This window comes from Calliphora vicina, chromosome 3, assembly GCF_958450345.1.
Source record: "Calliphora vicina chromosome 3, idCalVici1.1, whole genome shotgun sequence".
NCBI lineage: Eukaryota > Metazoa > Arthropoda > Insecta > Diptera > Calliphoridae > Calliphora > Calliphora vicina.
This window is the reverse complement of record NC_088782.1, coordinates 119,514,139-119,525,020: the sequence shown is the minus strand read 5'-3', so window position 1 is coordinate 119,525,020 and position 10,882 is coordinate 119,514,139.

Here is a 10,882-nt window from a genome sequence, read left to right as displayed (position 1 = left end):
TTCTTAAAAATTCAAATAAATTTTAAAATATTTGTTTATTTTTATATAACAGACACAATTTCCTTTCCATTGATATATAATATGTCTTAAGTTTTCTTATTTATTTGTTAAATAATTTAATTTAAAAGTAACCTCATCCATTAATGAAATTGTAGAGAAGTAAAGTGTAATGTTCGAAAAGTAAAGCATGATTTTAGGCGAATTTTTTAAAACGTTATATTTTCATATACAGCTCATGACAAATCAAACTATGTTAAGAAAATTGCATTTAAATGGAATTTAGTTGTGTTTTTTTTAAATTATTCATATAAAAAACCAATTTAGCTAAGCTGAATTATTTATTTTCTTGGTCTACCTTTTATAGTTTCAATTCAGTTTAACTGATTTTCATTTTTCTAACTCTTTCAAACTCTTTTTAATATATATTTAAATATATTACACTTAACTACTTCCTTTTTAATTTCCTTTTTAACATAAATCCTTATTTCTAACATAAAATTTTTCCACAAAATGTTTTTTATTTTATCTTACAAAAAGGTTTTTTTGTTTTAAATAAATATTTCTGCTGAATTAGGTTAAATTTATCGCATTTAGTTTTTTTCAACACAAAAGATTATTATGAAGAATATATTTTCCACTTTGTTTTAAAACCAGTATACAGGTATTTAAATAATTTTATACATTTCACATTCATTATAATTTAAATTATGTTTGTTTAATGGCAAATGTGTACAGAAAAAAAAAACAGCATTTGCTGAATTGCATTAACTTGCAAATATTAATATGGTAATGTGTAGTTCATATATTCATAATATAAATATGTATAACAACACTGTTCATTTAATATTTTTTCTTTCACCACAAAATAAGTTTAAACCACAAAAGGACCAGCAACCACTTGACAAACATGTTGGGGTATAAAATAACACGCAGTGCAAAAAAAAACTACAAAATCATAAACCACTCTAACAAATAAATTCGTATTTGTATTAAGTATTTATGCCAACAACCGAACGACCAACCGACATTATACTGGCATTTGTATATTCATACACCTGATCTCAGCAGCTTATTAAATAAAACTACTAGCTGTAGTTTTACTTGCTCTGCTTTACTCTACAACAATATTTATTTAAGGTATTAAACTAAAACTTAACTTTTAAAATCACAGTCATGTGTGTAATATAAAACTTAACTCAACACATGTCTGGTTATGTGTTTGTATTTGAATTAAAAAAAAAATAAAATAAATTAATTTTATATTATATAAATAAGCATTTCAGCAGCTTAAACGATTTGTTATGAGCTCTTTTTATAAATATATAACGTTTTATAAAATGCGCCTAAAAGTATGCAGTACTTTTTTAACCCTACACAACTGTCCCTGAGTTATTCTTTGATGTTACATTTGTATTCAATAATTTCATAAATAAATAAGAAAATTTACACTTATTATATATCAAATGAAAGGAAATTGTGTCTTCTATACAAAAATCTACAATTCTCTTGAAATTTTTAAATTTTGTTTAAGAATTTTATAGAAAAACCAAAAAATATGGAAATTTTACTTTTAAAATCCAATTTGGAGTCAAATAATTAGGCTTTCTTAAGTCAAAAGATACACATATTGTATATCAATGGAAAGGAAATTGTGTCTTCTATACAAAAATATATAATTCTCTTGAAGTTTCTTAATTTTTTTTAAAAAATTTAAAGAAAAACCAAAAAATATGGAAATTTGACGATTAGACAATAAATTGGAAACTGTTAGTTTGTCTTTTGTAAATCAAAATATAGACATATAATATATCAAAAGAAAGCAAATTGTGTCTTCTATATTAAAATATGCAATTCTCTTGAAATGTTTAAAAAAAATTAAGAATTTTAGAGAAAAACCCAAAAATATGGAAATTTTACTTTTAAAAACTAATTTTGGAGTCAATTAATTTGGCTTTTATAAATAAAAGTATTGACATAAAATATATAAATGAAAAGGAAATTGTGTCTTCTATACAAAAATATGCAATTCTCTTGAAATGTTTAAAAAAAAATTAAGAATTTTAGAGAAAAACCCAAAAATATGGAAATTTTACTTTTAAAAACTAATTTTGGAGTCAATTAATTTGGCTTTTATAAATCAAAATATAGACATATAATATATCAAAAGAAAGCAAATTGTGTCTTCTATATTAAAATATAAAATTCTCTTGAAATGTTTAAAAAAAATTTAAGAATTTTTAAGAAAAACCAAAAAATATTGAAATTTTACTTTTAAAAACTAATTTTGGAGTCAATTAATTTGTCTTTTACAAATCAAAATATAGATATAAAATATATCAATGGAAAGGAAATTGTGTCTTCTATACAAAAATATACAATTCTCTTGAAATTTTTAAATTTTGTTTAAGAATTTTAAAGAAAAACCTAAAAATAATGAAATTTTATTAGAACATTTTCAAATAATTTTAAACCTATTAACTCTTTCTATATAGTTTTAGCTTATATTGCTTCAGAAACTATGTGATAATTAAAATTTGTTTACAAATTGAAGCAACTTTACCTCAAAAATGCAATTTTCTTTGAACAAACGTCATTTTTAAATCAAGAACTGCATTACCATCACTTCTTTCAATTGAAATGTGTTGGGAGATTCAAATTATCTTAATCTCTCTCTCTATGAAGAAGAAGCACAGCCCATTTTCATTGAACGAATGCCATTTTTAAATGAAGCACTGCATTACCATCTCTTCTTGTTATTGTGAGATACAACTGTTTTTACTCTCTCTCGATAAAGAACAAGCTAAATAATTTCACAATGAAAAATGGAAGTTAAAAACAGCAATTCTTTGTTTAATTGCTGTTTTTAACTTAAAAAATTTCTAAATGATTTTTAAAGCAAAATTTATGCAAAACACTCTGTCTTATTCAATTCTTCAATTTAACAATATTTTGTTTTTGTAATAAATAGAGCTTTTAGTTTAAATATGTAAAAAATTCGAGGTCAAAAATTAAATTTATATTTTAGCTGACATTAAATGAAGACACATTAATCATATTGTTTAAATTCTTTAGGAAATTTATAGCAAACTAAATTTATTTACAGATTGAAGCGGCTTTACATCAGAAAACCCATTTTCAATGAATGAGCATCATTTTTAAATGAAGAGCTGCATTACCATCTCTTCTTGCTATTGTGATTTGAGGCCAGATACAACTGTTTATGCTCTCTCTCTCTCGATAATGAAGAAGCAGAATAATTTATCAATGAAAAATGGAGGTTATTAATGGAAATTCCAAAAAAAATTATATAATTTTTATAAGAACAACTTAAAAACGTGCCATTAAAACATTTCTAAATGCTTTTTAAAGCAAGAATTATTTTAAAAAAACCCCTGTTTTATCCAAATATGTATTTAATTAAGCAATATTTTGTTTTTTAATAAATAGAGTTTTTAGTTTAAAGATGCAAAAAGTTGTAGCTAAAAAATTAAAATTAAATCGCTAGAATTCAAAAATATTAAAATTGTTTCATATAACTTTCACAAATTTTTTTAAATTATTTTTTAAACCATTTTTAAGAAATTCGGTTCAATAATTCAAAAAATCTATAAAATCTTTAGCAATTTACTCCCCTCAACTTTGAGACTCATTCATTTATCAAGTAGATACTTCTACTCATCAACAATTAAAATTGCTAACATTAACATTAAAGCTGCTAAAAGCTTTATATGATCATTGTGGAAATATAACATTCTAAGTATTTCCGTTAGATTATTCAGGAGACTTCTAGAAGATGCCGCTGTGTATATAAATAGTAACAGCGAGTAGTGAGAAAGTCAGGGTATGTTAGACTTAACATCAACGGTATTACCAGTGTGTTTGTTAATAATTCAGAAAATCTTTATACATTACCATTAACATTCTTAATATTATAGGGCATTTGACTAGTTAGCACAAACCTGCAATGAGAAACATACAGTAAAATGAGTAAAAAACTGTTTTTATTATATATATTATTTACATTAAAAAGCACTTTTTTATTTGTTTTAATTAATGTTAACATTTAACAATACAATGCCATTATATATATTTAAATATGTAAATGGGAAAATAATTTTATTGTAACTTTAAACAATGCACTTAAATAAAAGCCTGCATTTCCCCCAAGCCCCCTCTCTTTAGCCCTACTTTCTATTTACAGTCATTTGTCACTTGAATTATAACAATGTGTTGACAGTAGCAAAAAAAAAGAAAGAAGAAAACTTTCAAGAAACAAAGAGTCTGTCGCAAAAAAATAATATAAAAACAACAAGAGTATTAATTTACTATTAAGTAAAAAAAAAAAGAGGAAAAACTGACATTATATTCTCGGCATTTATGTAGAGTAAAACTTTTAATTTCTCAAATAAAACTATTTTTACAAATAATTACAAAAGTTAAAACTTTTATTTACTTTTTTCTTGCATTCTTGCTTTCATTCTTTCTTTAGCGTTTGTTGCCCTCCCCGCTAGACAAACAAATCATGGCAATGGAGTGGCAAGGCTGTTTATCTTAAATGTCGGTAAGTATGTTTATGGCGAGGAGAGTGCGAGAGAGAGAGAGTGTAATGTGGGTGGTAGCCATGTTGTGTGTGTAAAAGCATGCAAATAATTATTTACATTTTATAACTTGTATAATTCAAGAAAAATTGCTGTTTTTTGTTTTGTTTTGTTGTGCATGCTAGTGTCATTTGATATTCCTTTTTAACATGTTGTTGTTGTAGTTGTTTTGTTCCTCCATATTTAACTTTAGCTAAATGGCAGCAAAACTACAGTTATACTTGTATTTTGTTTGATTTTGTTATTGCAATTTGCTCTTAGGCAAAATAACTGCAAGGAATTTTTAGCTTTAAATAGAAACTAACAACAAAATGGGGGGTAAAAAACTGCAAAGCATAAACTAAAAAACTTATAGGGGCATTTTGGAATAAAAGAGGGGCAAAATTAAAACCTTTTGAAAAATTTCTTGGTAAATAACATAAAAGCAGAGATATTTTCTACATTTTTATAAAAATTTCTCAGCCACGCCTCTGTTCTGCAATACTTTACATAGTACTTGCGTTAATACAACTCATATACTTTACAAAACTGTGGTTTCCAACAGAATTAAGGATTTATTTTAGCCTTTTCTATGCCGACTAGGATGAGAGGGCCCTCGCAATTTTAATATGTTTACTTACACATAAAAAGCTAAGCAAAGAAAAACACAGTTCAACTGATATTTAATAGCAAATAATGTAAATTTAGGATAAAAAGGATTTAAAACGATTTACTAAATACACAAACAAAAGAAACCTAAAACAGAACTTCAAGTAAAGAAAAAAAAAACATAGAATTAAATATAATATCACAAAATACAAATCCACACAACTTCAAGCTATAGAAATTAACATGCTCTTTTAATATGCTAAAAGCACTAGATTTATAATATTCTATTTATGTTTTATATAGCGTATTTATAGTCATTAAATCTAAATCGTATTAAACTCATGCTGTAAATAAATTTTTATTTCATTTTATTTATTCCTTTTGTTTTCCTTGCGACATAGAAATTTAATGACGCACTAAACTAAACGTTTTATTAAAGCAGCAAGTGCCTTTATTCCAGCATTTTAATGTGTTTTTATGTAATAAACACTTTAATTATGAATACAAAATGGTTGAACGGGTTTTACCATATTGCCAAATTGATTTAGCAAAACAAAAACAAACAAACAAATGAGGCAATAGTTGCCAACTGTAATTTCTGTTGAGAATAGATGCCAACTGCAATTTCAATGGTGATACTAATACAAAGAAGAACAGAACTAGAACAGAACTAGAACAGAACTAGAACAGAACTAGAACAGAACTAGAACAGAACTAGAACAGAACTAGAACAGAACTAGAACAGAACTAGAACAGAACTAGAACAGAACTAGAACAGAACTAGAACAGAACTAGAACAGAACTAGAACAGAACTAGAACAGAACTAGAACAGAACTAGAACAGAACTAGAACAGAACTAGAACAGAACTAGAACAGAACTAGAACAGAACTAGAACAGAACTAGAACAGAACTAGAACAGAACTAGAACAGAACTAGAACAGAACTAGAACAGAACTAGAACAGAACTAGAACAGAACTAGAACAGAACTAGAACAGAACTAGAACAGAACTAGAACAGAACTAGAACAGAACTAGAACAGAACTAGAACAGAACTAGAACAGAACTAGAACAGAACTAGAACAGAACTAGAACAGAACTAGAACAGAACTAGAGCAGAAGTAGAATACACAACCATTTTCTTAATTCCCACCACATAGTTGAAATTATTTTACAACTAGTATCTCCTTTATATTGCCTCTTTTAAATTTTTATGTGATTGGCCACTGTTTATTAAACAAACCCTTCAGTTATTAAACCAACTGTTAGCTAAACAAGAAAATTAAAGTTTATTCAAGCAATTTAACCCAACTAAACTCAAATTTTACACTTAATTATGGTTTAAGCACACACAAAAACAGAAGCTGGCAAAAACCTAATAAAGAAATGAACCTTTTTTTCTGCAGGAGCCACACAAAAAAATCATAAGAAAAACACAGAAAATTAAATAAGAAAATTAAAAAGGAAGAGAAGTAAACAAATACAAACATACAATCACACTTTACAAAACCTAGAAATGTTAATTAAAAGTCTATAGGATAAAAAAAAACATAATAAGAAACATATTTTCTTATGCTAGTCACAATCAAAACATAATAGAAATCTAAAGAAGAAAAAATCAAATTATAATGTTGCAGAACACATCATTAAAAGCAAATAAAGAAACCACAAGAAATATAATTTTAACCCTCTTTAAAATGAAATTTTGTCAGAAAAATATATTAACCACAAATGTTAACTTGAAACATAAAATCTGGGATTCATTTTAAAAACAAAACTAAACAAAATATGTTAAAGACTTTTGAAACAAATATGAGTGTTTTATATTTTGCGTTTAAAAGTGCATAAATGAGAAACTCTGCAGAAAGTTTATTTTACAGTAATTTGTTGCTTTAATTTAATACTAGACAAAATAAACTTTGTTTAAAATGTTTTGTCAGCGATAAGAGGCTTAACAAATATAAACATAAACATTTGTATGCTTTCTCATTTAAATAAAAGGAGACAGTTTAATTTCAACTGCTAAATAAACATTAAGAACAGTGACAAAAACAACAACAGAGTTGCTTTAAAAGATAAACAGTTAGAAAGTTTTGACAGTTAATAGTTTTGGCAACAATATGGCAGCACTATTGCTCAACAAAGAAATGTAAACAAACAATAACAACAACAATAATGCTGGGCAATTTTTGCTTTAATATGTAAACACAAAGAGCAAGAGAGACAGAATTACTGTAAATTATGATTTACAGCTAAAATTTCTACATTATATTTCTATATATTTATAAAAACCTAATCAATTTCTTTAAATTCCATGATTTACATAAGTAAATTATCCCTAAAAATTAATTGATTTTTATTACAATATTATTCTGTCTTTAATTACTCTTTTTAATTGCTTTAAAAAATTATTATTATTATTTGTTTTACTTATTTTTCCCTAAAACCCTTTTTATATCATAAATCAAACATTAAACTCTAAACTTTTCATTAATTTTTATTTCACCTGAATACATTATTATGTGAAATATAATCCTTAAAAACTTTTTTTTTGTTTCGAAATATTTGTTTTTGATTTATTTTCATTGGGGCATAAGGAAAATTTTAATTAATGTAAGACACCTTCCACTGCTCCTCATGTCACCTCCATGTTGCATGTCAAAAACCGATTATAAAATGTCTAGCCAACCTGCTAAATTAAACTACATAAAATCAAATGTTGAATGAAGCAATATTTGGTTGAGTTTTTTTTTATGGTTTTTTACATTTAGTTCCTATTTGGCAATTTGTAAAAGCATAAAATAGAGCCAGACTACTCGTGAGCATAATTTACAGGCAAACAAATTTGTAAAAATGAAAACACTGAAGAAAATTTTGGGAAAAGAAATAGGATAGAACTAAAACAGAATTAGAACACAATTAGACCACAACTATAACAAATCTGGAACTGAACTTGAACTGAACTAGAACTGAACTAGAACTGAACTAGAACTGAACTAGAACTGAACTAGAACTGAACTAGAACTGAACTAGAACTGAACTAGAACTGAACTAGAACTGAACTAGAACTGAACTAGAACTGAACTAGAACTGAACTAGAACTGAACTAGAACTGAACTAGAACAGAACTAGAACTGAACTAGAACTGAACTAGAACTGAACTAGAACTGAACTAGAACTGAACCCACGATTGAAGCTCAACAAAGACTACTTAAAGACCCAGGATTGAAGCTCAACCAAGACTACTTAAAGACCTACGAATGAAGCTCAATAAAGACCCAGGATTGAAGCTCAACCAAGACAACTAAAAGACCCAGGATTGAAGCTCAACCAAGACTACTGAAAGATCCAGGATTAAAGCTCAACCAAGACTACTTAAAGACCCAGGATTGAAGCTCAACCAAGACAACTAAAAGACCCAGGATTGAAGCTCAAACAAGACTACTGAAAGACCCACGATTGAAGCTCAATCAAGACTACTTAAAGACCCAGTATTGAAGCTCAACCAAGACTACTTAAAGACCCAGTATTGAAGCTCGACAGAGACTACTTAAAGACCCAGGATTGAAGCTCAACCAAGACTATTTAAAGACCCATGATTGAAGCTCAACCAAGACTACTTATAGACCCAGGATTGGAGGTCATCCAAGACTCCTTAAAGACCCAAGATTGAAGCTCAACCAAGACAACTTAAAGACCGAGGATTGAAGCTCAACCAAAACTACGTAAAGACCCAGGATTGAATCTCAACCAAGACTACTTAGATCCACGATTGAAGCTCAACCAAGACTACTTAAAGATCCAAGATTGAAGCTCAACCAAGACTACTTAAAGACCCAGGACTACTTAAAGACCCAGGATTGAAGCTCAACCAAGACAACTAAAAACCACGATTGAAGCTCAACAAGACTACTTAAAGACCCACGATTGAAGCTCAACCAAGACTACTGAAAGACCCAGGATTAAAGCTCGACCAAGACTACTTAAAGACCCACGATTGAAGCTCAAGCAAGACTACTGAAAGACCCAGGATTGAAGCTCAATCAAGACTACTTAAAGACCCACGATTGAAGCTCAAGCAAGACTACTTAAAGAACCACGATTGAAGCTCAACCAAGACTACTTATAAACCTACGATTGAAGCTCAACCTAGACAACTAAAGACCCACGAATAAAGCTCAACCAAGACTACTTATAGACCTACGATTGAAGCTCAACCAAGACTACTGAAAGACCCACTATTGAAGCTCATCCAAGACTACTTAGAGACCTACGAATGAAGTTCAACCAAGACTCCTTAAAGACCCACTATTGAAGCTCAACCAAGACTACTTAAAGACCCAGGATTGAAGCTCAACCAAGACTACTTAAAGACCCAGGATTGAAGGTCAACCAAGACTACTGAAAGACCCAGGATTGAAGGTCATCCAAAACTCCTTAAAGACCCAAGATTGAAGCTCAACCAAGGCAACTTAAAGACCGAGGATTGAAGCTCAACCAAGACTACTTAAAGGCCCAGGATTGTAGCTCAACCAAGACTACTTAAAGACACAGTATTGAAGCTCAACGAAGACTAATGAAAGACCCACGATTGAGCTTAACCAATATAAGTAAAGACCCACGATTGAAGCCCAACCAAGACTATTTAAAGACGCACGATTAAAGCTGAACTACGACTATGATTGAATCTCAACCAAACTACTTATTTGAAGCTATTTACAATTGAATCGTTTGTAACAAAAAAGTTTCTTTTGAAATAAATCTTCTAAGAAATTCTTTGATTTTTATTTATTTTAACAAAGAAAATAAAACAAATATTGTTTGCAACAATTCAGCAAACAAATTAATTTTTATTTATTTTTATAAAACAAACTGCCAACAACTGTTTTTCTCCATGTATTAACAACATCACTGCGAATATTTGCTTTCTCCATTAAAAATAAATTCTTAAACTTTCCAAAAATTTCAACAGCCTAAACTGCCAGCCAAATTGAGGGGTTCTGTGAATGCATGTATGTATTTGTTAGTGTCTATTAAACGAACATACTTTTAACAGTTTTTAACAATTTCTTTACGGGGTAAAACTCGGTATTTGCTTTATTGCGCACAATTCTTTATTTTTTTCATTATTTCAATTTGTTTTCTGCCTTCGTGCTGCTCCCTCCCGCCTTATACAACATCCATGTAATATGAGTGTTGTTTATATTTGGTTGAGTTAATCTGTTTTTAGTAGAAATTTTTGTTCTAACAAACACACAAAATAAATTTCCTTAAAGCCACCCTATCATTATGACGCCATATAACGGTGGTTTGAGATTGTTGAGACTACAACAACATGAAGAATTCATGGTTTCAAATCAATGCAAATAACATAAAAACAACAACAACAACAGTACTCTCAAACATAACTGTAAATAATTGTGAGTGTATGTTTCAAAACAGACAGCAAAAACACAGACTCTCACAAACACTCACACAACTTTAAACAAATAGACAAACAAATTGTGAGAATGAAAGATATTGTTGCCCGACTGCTGTGTTAAATATTTAACGTCAATGGCAACGCTGCTGCTGACATTGCGACGCCAAATATTAAATGCGTTGGAAAATCTCGTTATTCTTGTGCAAAAAGCCGTGTTTTATAACAATTTCATTTTCTTGTTGGTTTTCCATTCAACTCCTTTTAAAATATCAAA